Raw genomic sequence first — 15,124 nt, 5'->3', positions numbered from 1 at the left:
CATAATATTGAAAACCATAAATCAGCATTTTTTGTCTCCTGCCAGGTGTCAAAGCTGTTCCACGTGAGTCGCAATCATGTCTCCTTCAGGGTTATTTATTATTATTTAATGGAAGAAGCTCATGTGTGCTGTGGAAGGTTCTAGTACCTGTGAGTTCATGAACAAAAGGTGAAGTCGTCAGGTGAACCTCCTGTTACGGAGAGTACAGTGGTTACGTCCACTGATCAGGTGTTTGTGTAACACTACAGTTGCACTCATACTGATTATTCTTTTATTTACATCCTTGTTGTATTAAGAGAAAACCACACCTTTAGCTATAGAAGGGTCTGTCTGAGATGAACTGCTACCTTTACTCTGTGTGTGTGTGTGTGTGTGTGTGTGTGTGTGTGTGTGTGTGTGTGTGTGTGTGGTTTATTCAGCACTACTCGGTTTCCCTACTGGACTTTTGACTTTTTAGTGGCTGTAAATGTTCAGCTGGTCATGGTCCGTTCCAGTCATGGTCCGTTCCCGTGGTGATTTTGTCCTGGCTCCAACGTGTGTGTGGAAGACTGAAACATCTCTGCACACAGCCGTCCTCTCACCCAGTGAGCTGCTCCGTCCTCATTAATGATGCAGTGATTTCAACTTGCTGAAGTGCTCCACAGAGCGGCTGCATCATAAATGCGTCTTGTTCGCATCCCTGGAGCTGCAGGACAGAGCCAAGCAAGACTGACAGGCCCTGCAGACACACATAAACCCACCACTTTGTCTGAGAAGAATCTGGACATAAAGATGGAATGACCGTATTAAAGGGGGCCATGTCTTTTCTCTGAGCCGCGGGCCCTGGGTCTCTGTTCTGCTGTAGCGCACGAAGGCTTCTCTGCTCTGGGAGAGGCTCTGATGTGCGGTACACACCACTCCGCCCCTGAGAATTGCACACACACACCTACAGCTCCAGGCTGGTCCCACGGGCCCTTTCATTCTAGCCTCTGTTTACATAATGAAACGAACATTTGAGGGTAAGCACAAAGGTGTGTGTTGTGTGAGCATTAATTTATTCCTGTGATAGATGTGTGTTGAGTGCCATAATTACTGATATGAATTATTAAGTTAAAGTAAATTTAGATATGCATGAGGCAGGTAATGTCAGGTGTGAGTGGTGCGCTGGGTGTCTGCGTCCAGGTCTCTGCGTGCGCCTTCTGATACCTGTGCTGTGAATAACAGCCTGGACGTCTGTGCTGGACTGGATGCCAGTGGAACTGAACATGTTCCTTAATCTCAATTACTGCACTTCACACACTGTCCTGGACGTGTTTGCCAATTAACTGAATGGCCAGTTCCTGAGAGCAATTGTCCTTGTTAAGCTGTGTGTGTGTGTGTGTGCGCGGTGCCGAGGGAGCAACTCCCTGCTGCTGTTTTAACATTTCTGTTCAGGTTGGGTTTTTTCCTCCACACTTGTGTTGCGTTCAGCAGTAGCAGAAATCAAAGTCAAATCTAAATGTTTGCTGATGCTGAATAATAAATAGCGTATAATTCATGCAATAATTCCAGTTTAAATGAGTAAACATATGCAGCAGAAACGTCTTCAGAGCTCAGTAGAGACGGGTTTGGTGTACCTTCTGATGTCTTTACTCTGCATTATAAAGTGTTAGCATGAGGAGTGTTAGCATCATGTCTGTTAGCATTGTCATGTGTGTTAGCGTTATGCGGAGTACCTGCAGGTCTCAGTGATGCTGACACAAACTGCAGCCTCTCGACATTCCTGTAGAGAATGCCACTTCTGTGCCGGATGTGGTCGTCATGACGACATGCCTGTAAACCTCTACAATGGGAACAGTGTTACCTAATTCCAGAGCAGTACTCCATCACCACAGTGCTAGGTAACAGTTCATTCACAAGATAAGGTGCTTTACAACTAAAGTATAAAAGACAATTGGCTGAATTAGAAAGTATATAGTGACAAAATATATAAGTTGAATCAAAAATCATTTTAATACAAAGCAGTCCATAAAATCAAGTAAAAGATAAAGATGAAAGCAGCTCAGTGTGATGCTGTCTGCTGAGGGTAATGGAACATAACTCGGCTGCGTTAATTAAGGATGCATTGACATTTTGTGCTTATGGAACGAGCTTACAGCAAATCTCTCCAGTGTGGCTTCGGTCATCGCTGAATGCGTCTAGTGTGAGAGGCACACCTTGGACACTTTTGACGGCCTACTGTCTCGTGATGATTGTGTGGTGTCTGTCAGAATGCTGCCATTCACCGTGGCAACACGATGAGAAATCACACCAGACGCAGGAGTTGTGCAGGCAGAGCGCTTTAAACGGAGCTCGGTATATGACCTTCCCACAGATCTGAGTCTGCCCCAGGTCCAGAGCAGAGACCACACAGTCCCTTCAGCTGCCCAGAAGCAAAATGACGCAGAAAATCGATGTCTGTAAACACACGTTTATATTCACGTTTAACACTGTTCACATTTAATACCAACACATGACACTAATAACAATGTCATATCATAATGAAGACTAATAACAGCATAATATCCGAATGAACAGTATTATCAGATGTGGGTAGAGTAGCCAAAAACTGTACTCAAGTAAAAGTACCGTTACTTTAAAATAATAAATAATCATTTCCACTCATTTAAATGATTACTAAAGTAAAAGTGTTAAAAAGGCTCACTCAAGTAGTGAGTTGTCATCAGATATCATTTAACACTGGGTCACAAAATATATCAATATAATTTTGCCCCACATACTAAACTGGTCCTCAGTTCTTTTTAAGCTGAATTCAAATATGTTATTAAACTCTCAGTGTGGTTTTAAGAGAAATTTTTAATAAGTATATATAACATTCATAAATAAGGCTGTTCTTTTTATGAATAACATGTACAATCTTGTACAGATACATAATTTTCGCCAGTGCTTGTCCACTTTCTTGGTGCTGATTTTCCATAGTGCCCGAGCCCCCTGTGCCGGGGCTCTCTGGTGCATAAATGCTGCAGTACTTGAGCCCCCCAGTGCACGAGTGATTGTGCGCTCCAGACTCAACCGCTTCAGCGTTCAACCCAGAAGGCTCCGGATGTCTGTCGTGACAAGGTTTTCTTGTGAAAGAGCAGAACACGTATCTGGAGGTGCGCTGAAAGAGCTGACTGGGCTAACTTCAGCTCTCCGAGTTACCAATGAGAAGAGGCAGGAGTTGTGTCGCTCAGGAGCCGACGCCTGACCACGCTTCTCTGAATGCCAAACATCTCCTCTAATGCCTCATTCTGTGGTGCTGAGTGTTAATGGACTGTAGTGCTATAAAAAACATGGAAGAATATTCATGCTCACAGAGACATTAAATATAGTGGAAGTCAAATCATAGACAGATGTAAAATTTAATTTGCTAAAATACAAAATGAATGTTTATTTTTAGCTGCTTTGTCTGCTTTTTGTGAGTTTTGGGGTTTTTTTTGGCAGAGGCTAAAATATCTGCATTGTTCTCTTGCCCTGCATGTGGGGGGGGGGGGATCCTTGAATTGTGCCAGACAGCTTTTCCAGGTTCCTCTGAGATGTGGTGATGCTGGAACAGGTGAGAGAGAGAGAGAGATCACTCTAATATGAGGGAGAGATCTAATATGTGCCGTTAAGCCACAGCAGGAAGTGAAGTGAGGGTTGTTAGAGGTGATGTGTCTTCTCCAGACTCCTCAACACGGAGACTCCCCAGGGGGCATCTTAACTGAGCCAGACACACACACACACACACCCCACCCCCCCGATCCTTCTGCTCTTTAGCCCGGACACACACACATAGTCACACTCACTAACTGCCCACCAGTATCTGTTTTAACTTTAAGGATTAATCAGGTCATTGTGGGAATTCAAATATATTTGGTCCATATGGATTCTGATACACATTTGCGTCAAGTTAACATAAGTTCATTAGTAACTGGTAGGTCACTTTATATCACTTCATACATGGACATACATACACAGCACACGAATACACACTGCACTCACCCCAAAATGCAGGTGTACACACACATGGACACGCAAATGCGCTGTGCTCTTTAATGTGGATATGAAACCCGTGGACACATATTTGGGTGTAGCTTTGCAAAGCCACTATCTGAGTAATTTTAATGTTTATGTACTTTTACAAGGAGCGAACAGCCTGTCAGGCAGTAATAAGCACGGGTGCAGCTCTGCCTTTATGGGATAACAGTGAGGAAGAGTGTGGGTGAGAAAGATTTCACTACAGGATGACAAGGCCTGAGAGAAAACCATGTGATTCCTACAGACTCCGTACCGAGGGAAGACTAATCACCCTATGCCTTGGGATTACTGCAGCTCATTAAACACCTCAGTGAGACACAGTGTCTCCGTCATGTGGACAGTCCAGGCTGTGGCTCCTCCCTTCATTATGCGTCTGGGCTCAGTTTACAGTAGGATTTACTGCACTCTTCCTCACTGGACAGTGAAACAGCCAATCGGAGCGGCTCTGCTCAGTTCCACAGAAATATTGTACTGAGTCCTTAGTGCTTCAGGTCCTGACTTGTGGCATCCCACGGCACTGGTGTCCAGATGCCATGCTCATCACTCAGAGTGACTCTTATCCAGAGCAGGAACTTCCCCTGCTGTCTCTCTGTCTCTCCCTCTCTCTGTCTCTCTCTCTCTCTGTCTCTCCCTCTCTCTGTGTCTGCCTCTCTCTCTGTCTCTCCCTCTCTCTGTCTCTCTCTCTCTGTCTCTCTCTGTCTCTCCCTCTCTCTGTCTGTCTGTCTCTCTCTCTGTCTCTCTCTCTCTGTCTCTCCCTCTCTCTGTCTGTCTGTCTGTCTCTCTGTCTCTCTCTCTGTGTCTGTCTCTCTCTCTGTCTCTCTCTCTCTCTCTCATTTGTCCTCTGTGTGGATTTGCTGATGGTGTCAGACTCTTCCTGTTCAGTCAGTGCCTGGCTGGACACTTTTCCCTCTAAAGAAGCTCCATCATGTCTCTTTTGGTGTGATTCAACATTCCACCACCAGCTAAAGGTAGGAAGATGCCTCGTACAGCGTTCTGGGTTATTTGGGGTAATGTAATGAGGGTCTCCTTACCCCCCTGAGAACGATGATAATGGCCACATTTGCACTGATGTACTGTATCACCCTCCATGCACACATACACACACACACACACACACACTCTCTGTTCTCCAGTCAGTGTTGGTCTGTTGCAGCACTAAGAGTGTGATGTCTCAGAAGAACCCAGACCAGTCGAGGACAGTGGACATCTGCTGTGACACCACATGGATGGACTACTGTCACCTCAACTATCACTCTCTCTCTTTCTCTAGATGTCTCTCTCTCTCCCTCTCCATCCTTCCATCTCTCTCTTTCTTTATCCCTCCCTCTCACGCTTTTTCTCAGTTTACTGCCTCTCTACCAGAGACACATTAGCTCATGTGTTGCTGTTCTGCAGATAAAAATCCCAGTTCCTCTATAGAGTGGTGTGTCAGTCACTACCTCTGAAACACACTCACTAGAACTGACTCATTTGAACTGAATAATTTTTTGTTTACTGCCTCTTAAAATGCCCATCTTGGTATTTCCCAGGGTTTCAGGAGGTAAGCATAAATGATCTCAGTAAACTCAAAATGTCTCCCCACTTTGTTTCCTCAGCTGAATTAATACACAAATAATGAGTTATTCTGAAGGAAGGTTATCCTGACTATAAAGGTTATTGGGAGTTTTCCCATGGTGCACAGAAACAGGTGTGTCTTAGTAAATGTGTACCTTTAAATCAGGTGTGTCACTCTACAGGGTCTGTGGACATGTCGGTCTACTCTGTAGGGTTCTGTGGACATGTTGGTCTACTGTACAGGGTCTGTGGACATGTTGGTCTACTGTACAGGGTCTGTGGACATGTTGGTCTACTGTACAGGGTCTGTGGACATGTCGGTCTGCTCTGTAGGGTTCTGTGGACATGTTGGTCTACTGTACAGGGTCTGTGGACATGTTGGTCTACTGTACAGGGTCTGTGGACATGTCGGTCTGCTCTGTAGGGTTCTGTGGACATGTTGGTCTACTGTACAGGGTCTGTGGACATGTCGGTCTGCTCTGTAGGGTTCTGTGGACATGTTGGTCTACTGTACAGGGTCTGTGGACATGTTGGTCTACTCTACAGAGTGTGTGGACATGTTGGTCTACTGTACAGGGTCTGTGGACATGTTGGTCTACTCTACAGAGTGTGTGGACATGTTGGTCTACTGTACAGGGTCTGTGGACATGTTGGTCTGCTCTGTAGGGTTCTGGGACATGTCGGTCTACTCTGTAGGGTCTGTGGACATGTTGGTCTACTCTACAGAGTGTGTGGACATGTTGGTCTTCTCTACAGGGTCTGCGGACATGTCGGTCTGCTCTGTAGGGTCTGTGAACAGACTGAATGTTTTCCAAACAGCCTCAGAATGTGAATAAAATCATCCATCTGATTTATTTTCTATAAAATAATAACAGTAACAGAATGTCTCTGACAGCAGAATCAGCTGATGTCACACTGAGTTGAGGCTGTTAACCCTTCACAATCTATTACCATCTCAGTCTTCTGGGTCTTCAGAGCACAGAGCCAATTACCCCTGAAAAACTGATAGAACTCACAAGTACTTAAAGCTAAACACACACTCTCTCTCACTCGCTCAGACACACACACACACACACACACACACACACACACACACTCTCTCTCTCTCAGTTCAGTCTAGTGATGTTTTATTGGCATGACAAATATTCAAGTTTGTATTGCCAAAGAAGAAATGTATTGCCAATGAAGAAATTAACACTAACAAAAGATAACAAAAAACAACAACAGTAACAGTAACAATTACTCCTATTACCAATAATAATAATAATAATAATAATAATAATAATAATAATAATAATAATATCATTATTAACGTCCAGCGATGCCAGTGTGCTGAACTCTTTATGTTCACCGAGAACATACAGCAGCTTCTCCTCATCAGGGAAATTTTTTAACTCAGGGAATATTTTGGTAAAAAATTGACTCCTAATCTGTATAAGTGTTGTACATTCTGTGATAAAGTGCAGCTGTGTCTGGATCTTCTAGTCCTGGCGCTGCTGCCACAGTCTCTGCTCTGTAGGTCACCAGGACTGTTCACGTCTGCTGGTCTCTGTGTCCAGGTGCTGGTCACTCAGTCTGTACTTGGTCAGGTGGAGATCAGGTTTAGATCAGACAGTGTGCTGAGGTAACCTATCACGCTGGACTGTCCATTTAGGGCAGATAAAACTCCACTTTACTCTGTGATCTTGATTGAGTTTCCCAATAAGTGATGTGGTTTTGTTTGAGTTATTTTGTAATTTGGGTGATTCTGATTGAGTTTGCTGTTTTGTTTTTTTTCTGTTCCTGAGCATGTGTAGTGTTAGTGAACTGGTAGTGTGTGATAGTGTAGTGTTAGTGTGTGGTAATGCTGAACTGTGTTTCAGGACCAGTGTGTGAGTGAGGGGACTGTTCTCTTTGCTAGTGTAGTGTTAGAGTAGTGTTAGTGTAGTGTGTGTTAGTGTAGTGTTAGTGTGAGTGGGGGTCACAGTGTTGTAAATGTGTTAGTGTAGTGTGTGTTTGTGGTGTTAGTGTGTGTTAATGTGTTATTATTAATGGTGGTCTGTCTAATTCTGCCCTGTGTGTGTTTGTGGTGTTAGTGTAGTGTTAATGTAGTGTTAGTATAGTGTTAGTGTGTGTTAGTGTGCTATTATTAATGGTGGTCTGTCTAATTCTGCCCTGTGTGTGTTTGTGGTATTAGTGTAGTGTTAATGTAGTGTTAGTATAGTGTTAGTGTGTGTTAGTGTGCTATTATTAATGGTGGTCTGTCTAATTCTGCCCTGTGTGTGTTTGTGGTGTTACAAAACTCTGCATGCTGGCTCTCTGTTGGGTGTTTGTCCCATGTGTTGAGTTCCTGATTTGTACGCGGCCCCACACCTCACAGACACACAAGGACATCAGTTCAATTACAGATTCAAATATTTCTCTCTCTCTCTCACTCTCTCTCTCTCGCTCTCTCTCTCTCCCTCTCTCTCTCCCTCTCTCTCTTCCTCTCTCTCTCTCTTCTTCTCTCTCTCCCTCTCTCTCCCTCTCTCTCTCCCTCTATCTCTTCCTCTCTCTCACTCTCACTACTCTCTCTCTCTCTCTCTCCCTCTCTCTCTCCCTCTCTCTCTCTCTAGATCCCCAGGCATTTAGATAGCTAGTGCTTAAGGATCAGACTTTAAATATGGAGGAATCTTGTTTGGTTTGAAGCTCAGGCAGGCGGGGCCATGGCAGGAGGATCTCCAGGCTCTGGGCTGCAGACATGAATTTGAATGTAATCCAAAGAAGCCAAACTTGATGATGTGATAGATTGTGAGTAGGATTATGTGACAGGCTCTGAACGAGGAGCATAAACTCCAGAATAATGAGAAAACTGCACAGTGGCTGTGGAAAGGAGAGATGTCTGAGAGATGAAGACACGCACACGCACAGGACGATAGATTAACGTTCCCTACTGAACAGGAAGTGAATGTGGATAAACAATCTCAGGACAATCGCACAAACGGTGTTAGAGGAGCCATCACTCACAGGTGCATGCTGGGTAACAGATGTAACCATCACTGGTGCTGTTCGTCACGGCGTGAAGGAGAGTGATGGCTTTGCTCGTGTTTGCCAGGAGAACCAGTAATTCTGGAAGGTGCTCAGCATTACCATAGAGGCCAGTCAGACGGGAGGCTTCTGCTGGTGAAGGTACAGGATAGGACCGAGTGTCCGTGACATCTTCCACCATGTGTACACACGCTCAGCACCGCAGTGTGAAGCTTCTGACAAACGTTCCTCTCATAATCTGTCAGCAACAGTGCCTGAAAACTTTAACACACATGAGTGCATTTGGTCCTAATACTCTTGGCTTGAGATTATCTTTGTCCAGCAGACAACTGGACAGACAGCTGGACAGCTCCAACAGCAAAAGAGCAAGACCTGGGAAATGAGCGCTTAGCTTCCTCTTGGAGCAGGAGGTATAGACAGCTGCTGAACGAGATGGCTGGAGTTGTGGTTGCGTTAGGATAGGGGGTGGTCTTTGGATCGTCTGTGGATGGTCTATGGAATGTTCCAGAAGTCCCTCTGGTAGAATATTAGAGGGTTGGTAAAGGGTCCTCCTCCAAAACCCCAACATATAATATTATACACAGAATTATTATAGACAGAACTATTAAATTATTAACTAAAGCAAGTCATACAGAATATAAATCACACAATCAGATGCACCAGGACCGATCTTTACTGCTAGATACAACAGGGTTAGTTAACTAGAACTAGTGCCTAACAATGGATTCATTTCTATCGGCTCCCGTGCATGTATACCAAGCCTCATCACACTGGTCTACAGAAGCTGTTAAGCAGTCCGTGTGTTGGATTACAGTAGGAGCTGTTAACCAGGCTGTGTGTTGGATTATAGTAGGAGCTGTTAAGCAGTCCGTGTGTTGGATTACAGTAGGAGCTGTTAAACAGTCCGTGTGTTGGATTACAGTAGGAGCTGTTAAGCAGTCTGTGTGTTGGATTACAGTAGGAGCTGTTAAGCAGGCTGTGTGTTGGATTACAGTAGGAGCTGTTAACCAGGCTGTGTGTTGGATTACAGTAGGAGCTGTTAAGAAGGCTGTGTGTTGGATTACAGTAGGAGCTGTTAAACAGTCCGTGTGTTGGATTACAGTAGGAGCTGTTAAGCAGTCCATGTGTTGGATTACAGTAGGAGCTGTTAACCAGGCTGTGTGTTGGATTACAGTAGGAGCTGTTAAACAGTCCATGTGTTGGATTACAGTAGGAGCTGTTAAACAGTCCGTGTGTTGGATTACAGTAGGAGCTGTTAAGCAGTCCATGTGTTGGATTACAGTAGGAGCTGTTAACCAGGCTGTGTGTTGGATTACAGTAGGAACTGTTAAACAGTCCATGTGTTGGATTACAGTAGGAGCTGTTAACCAGGCTGTGTGTTGGATTTAGTTTTTTGAAGGTTACATTTTTGTCAAAATAAACATGTTATTCTTTTATTCCTCCATAACCCAAAACCTGTACTAATGAGCTCTTGATGATATACTGATCTTCTGTATAAAGTTGTGTGTGGTTATGAGGTAGTCAGAGAAGACAAAGAACGTATAACTTCACACAATGGTTCTTTATTGAAGTCCGTCTGCTGTGAGTGTAGGATGAGAGCGTCTGGAAGACCTTATGGCCCTCTGGATCAGATCTGTGCGTGTAGCAGCTCTCGCTGAAACACAAGGCAGGTCCCAGACTCCAGGCCCTCATCAAAACCAATATCAGTGTGTTAGACTGCACGGCAGGATGTCTGTACACACCTGCAAACTGTCATTACGCATCATGAGGCTCATCTCTGCCGAGACATATAAAGTAATTTCAGACTGTTTACAACTATTTCTAAAGGGTTATAATTAATGATAAATTAGCATGTAAATGGTCAGGTAAGGATACACCACTTGGCAATTATCCAGGTGCATATGGTACCTACATGCACCTGAGGCAGAAATGTTTATACAAGCAGCACTCTGACATAAACACTGTTTACATGGACCCTTGGGGTCCTGTTACTGGTCTCTCTGGGGTGCAGGAAGGCTTTATGCAAATGAGATGAATCTTCATACCGATGTGTTTGAAGCCAGTGTTTCTGAAATGCTTTCAGTGTGGTACTGTAGGCCTTTGATGTCATCAGGTAATTACATCTTTACAATTCAGTGTTAGAAGATCGCCATGGCGACCATGTCATCATCGTGTAGCTACATGCATCCAAATAATTGCTCTGTATTATTTTTCCTCAATCGGGCAGAAGCAAAGCGCAGGTTAATGTGCAGGAATATCCCATGGTCTGTGATTGGTCCCGCAATCCCATGCCCCCAGCAGGTCTTCTGAAGCCGTCTGTGATTGGTCCCACAGTCCCACGCCCACTGCAGGTCTTCTGAAGCTGCGTAAACTCACTCAGATTCCAGTCTCCCTGACTGGAGCCTGTCTGATCTCCTCACACTGACAAGGCCGTACCGTCAGGCTCGGCGTGTGGCCATTAAGGCACATTAGCATTGGATATGTTTAACTAATACCAGTGTGCCTGATTAACAAGAGAAATGGTGTTGAGAGTGTTCTGCCATCACAGCCTGGTACTGGTTTTCCACACACAGGGACAGACTGTATTGTGCAGACTAGTGTGCAGACTGTAGCATATAGACTGCATCGTACAGACTAGTGTGCAGACTGCAGTGTGCAGCCAACCAGATTTGAAAGTCCAGGAGGAGATAGCATCACCTGTTGTGTAACCTGTGTGTAACCTGTGTGTAACTGGTTTGTGTGTGTAACCTGTGTGTAACTGGTTTGTAACCTATTTGTGTGTGTGCTTGTATAATGCCTGTGTGTATGTGTGACCTGTGTGTGTTTGCATAAACTCCATGCATGCGTATAAGCTGTGGATCAGTGTGTTAGTGTCCGTTACCTGTTAGTGTGTGTGTGTGTGTGTGTGTGTGCCTGGGCAGAAGTCAGTGTTCCTCTGCCCCAGGTAATCAGCATGCAGATCTGCACTGACCTCTCACACACCTGTGCACCTGACACTGTCAACATTAATCAGTTAAATAGATGCCATTAGCAGCCACTAGAGGTCACTAGGGGCTAATGGGATGCCACTACGTGTTTTTTTGGAATCTCTTATGAAACATTCTTAAGGTTTCCTGAGGCAGAAGCAAAGTTCTTTTTTATTTGTTGTTGTTTATTTGTTGTTGTTGTTGTTGTTCTTTGACAGAAGCTTCTGAGTCATGTGATAATGGGGGAGGGGCTAAGGATGACAGGACTAGATTACATCACACCATAAAGAAAATGACGTGTATTACACACATTGTCTAATAAGAGACATTTTGTGGTATGATTATATTATGGTATTATTGATAGGTTGCCTCTATATATAATCATATAATCATACAGCAGCGATAGTAAATGTTGCAGCAAATATGCACATTTATGAAGCCAGTTGTCTTTTACTTGTCTTTTATTACTTATATTACAAAAAAAGCCTGAAATAGGAGAGAGGAGAAGAGAGGAGGAGGGGAGGAGAGAGGAGGAGAGAGGAAGGGAGAGGAGGAGAGAGGAGGGGAGAGAGGAGGACAGAGGAGGGGAGAGGAGGAGAGAGGAGGAGTGGGGATCATTTTCCTTAAGATATAAACTGATAATTAAGATTGAACTTTCATTAGTAATATTTTACGGAGTGGTTCATTTTTAGCCTGAGCGTTTCCTTCAGATCTATAGGTCTTTTTCTCTCTCTCTCTCTCTCTCTCTCTCTCTCTCTCTCTCTCTCTCTCTTTCTCTCTCTCTCTGTCACTCAGCTTCTCTCTCTCGTATATTTATTCCATTTGCTCTGCTGTGTAGGAGGGGAGCTGTGTGTGTTTTCTTCACTAAGTCACGTGATGGGAGCAGATGTCTTGTGCTGCGTCGGGGAGGAGTAGATACCACTGTACACTTTGGTCATCTGAATCTTACACACAGATCCTTCATGCAGAATTGCATCACTTACTGCACAACCGATGCAATAACTAATAGCTACCTTAATTGCAGTAACCATAGTGACCTCTATACAAAAACAAAAAAACTGGCCTGGGATCAGAGGAGAAGGAAGCGGCTCTCAAACTCAGCTGTGTCCCAGCACAGCATCAGAGCCTTGATGTGGACCAGCCAATCACAGACCCCTCCTCCATGGGCCCAGCCAATCACAGACCCATCATCCATGGACCAGCCAATCACAGACCCGTCCTCTGTGGCCCAGCCTATCACAGACCCCTCCTCTATGGACCCAGCCAATCACAGACCCATCATCCGTGGACCAGCCAATCACAGACCCCTCCTCTGTGCCCAGCTGCTACTCTCAGGGTTTCTGTTATTATTCAATCAAGAAGTTTTTATATGTCAGTGTTTGAAATATGCTAAAGGAGCATCACACTGCTGTACAGTTATTGTTAAACTATTACTGAACTAATATACATCTGACATGTTTACATTTACTGCTTAGCTGAGGTGGTTTGGTTACACAAGGTGTCAGTTCTCCTTATCTGAACCTGGACAGACACCTCTGACTTTGTGACTAGATTAGTGTTACCCCTACACACACACACACACACTTTTGTCCAAAGTGACTTACAATTCTGTCTGAACACAACTTGAGTAATTGAGGGTTAAGGGTTTTGTTCACGGACCCAACAGTGGCAACCTGGCAGTGGTGGGACTTGCAACCCTCTGATTACTAGTAGAGTATATTAACCACTGAGACACCACTGCCCTACACAACAACAACTATACACAAATACTGATTCCTACACTCACAGACTCTAAAAACCAACCCCTAAAACCCTAAAAATATACGACACTTAATAAAAACCACAGAAAAACTATTTTATGTACTTACATGATCTATGGAGAATATGTCAAATTAGTCTGTTTTGCACTTTTGCCTAATAAATATGCATTTTGTAGATAAGGCTGCAAAATAGAGGGCTCTGTATATGCAAATAGCTTAATCTAGCACCCCAATGGTGATTTCCCAAACCTGAATGTAATTTCAGGCAGTAGTAACCTGTGCGCTTCACTGTCGCGATCATGGTGATGAGAAGCAAACTAGATGTGTTAGAAAACAGAATGAGAGTCCCCTACACACAGAGTCCCCCCTATACAGAGTCCCTCCTTACACAGAGTCCCCCCTACACAGAGTCCGCCCTACACAGAGTACCCCCTACACACAGTCCCCCCTACACAGAGTCCCCCCTACACGGAGTTCTCCCTACACAGAGTCCCCCCTACACGGAGTTCTCCCTACGCAGAGTCCCCCCTACACAGAGTCCCCCCTACACGGAGTTCTCCCTACACAGAGTCCCCCTACACACAGAGTTCCCCCTACACAGAGTCGCCACTAAAAGAGTCCCCCTACACACAGTCCCCCCTACACAGAGTCGCCACTAAGAGTCCCCCTACACACAGAGTCCCCCCTACAAAGAGTCCCCCCTACACACAGAGTTCCCCCTACACAGAGTCCCCCCTACACACAGAGTTCCCCCTACAGAGTCGCCACTAAAAGAGTCCCCCTACACACAGTCCGCCCTACACAGTCGCCACTAAGAGTCCCCCTACACACAGAGTCCCCCCTACAGAGTCGCCACTAAAAGAGTCCCCCTACACACAGTCCCCCCTACACAGAGTCGCCACTAAGAGTCCCCCTACACACAGAGTCCCCCCTACACAGAGTCCCCCCTACACACAGAGTTCCCCCTACACAGAGTCCCCCCTACACACAGAGTTCCCCCTACACAGAGTCCCCCCTACACACAGAGTTCCCCCTACAGAGTCGCCACTAAAAGAGTCCCCCTACACACAGTCCCCCCTACACAGTCGCCACTAAGAGTCCCCCTACACACAGAGTCCCCCCTACAGAGTCGCCACTAAAAGAGTCCCCCTACACACAGTCCCCCCTACACAGAGTCGCCACTAAGAGTCCCCCTACACACAGAGTCCCCCCTACACAGAGTCCCCCCTACACAGAGTCCCCCCTACACACAGAGTTCCTCCTACACAGAGTCCCCCCTACACACAGAGTTCCCCCTACACAGAGTCCCCCCTACACACAGAGTTCCCCCTACACAGAGTCCCCCCTACACAGAGTTCCCCCTACAGAGTCGCCACTAAAAGAGTCCCCCTACACACAGTCCCCCCTACACAGTCGCCACTAAGAGTCCCCCTACACACAGAGTCCCCCCTACAGAGTCGCCACTAAAAGAGTCCCCCTACACACAGAGTCCCCCCTACACAGAGTTCCCACTAAAAGAGTCCCCCTACCCCCAACACAATAGCCCTGCCCTCCTCATCACGACACCTCACAGATTGACCAGCATCTCTCATCACCATCACAGACAGAGAGATGGTTGCTTCCCCTTTCAGGGTTTTCCATACATTATTTGGATCATTTGTAGGAAGCAGAAAAATATACAAACAAGTTCTGATATCTTTAAGTTCTGATATCTTTAAGTGCGGATATCTTTAAGTTCTGATATCTTTAAGTTCTGATATCTTTAAGTGCGGACATCTTTAAGCGCGGATATTGTGCAGATGCTTCTGTTCAAGGGCAAAG

General features: G+C 45.3%; 1 protein-coding gene across 3 annotated transcripts in view; it reads left to right on the top strand.

Moving 5' to 3' along the window:
* ipo11 (importin 11) overlaps positions 1–15,124 on the top strand; it is a 108,093-nt gene that overhangs the window by 76,160 nt on the left and 16,809 nt on the right. The window lies entirely within an intron of this gene.

This window comes from Electrophorus electricus, chromosome 18 (genome assembly GCF_013358815.1).
Source record: "Electrophorus electricus isolate fEleEle1 chromosome 18, fEleEle1.pri, whole genome shotgun sequence".
NCBI lineage: Eukaryota > Metazoa > Chordata > Actinopteri > Gymnotiformes > Gymnotidae > Electrophorus > Electrophorus electricus.
This window is presented reverse-complemented; position numbering and strand designations above follow the sequence as displayed.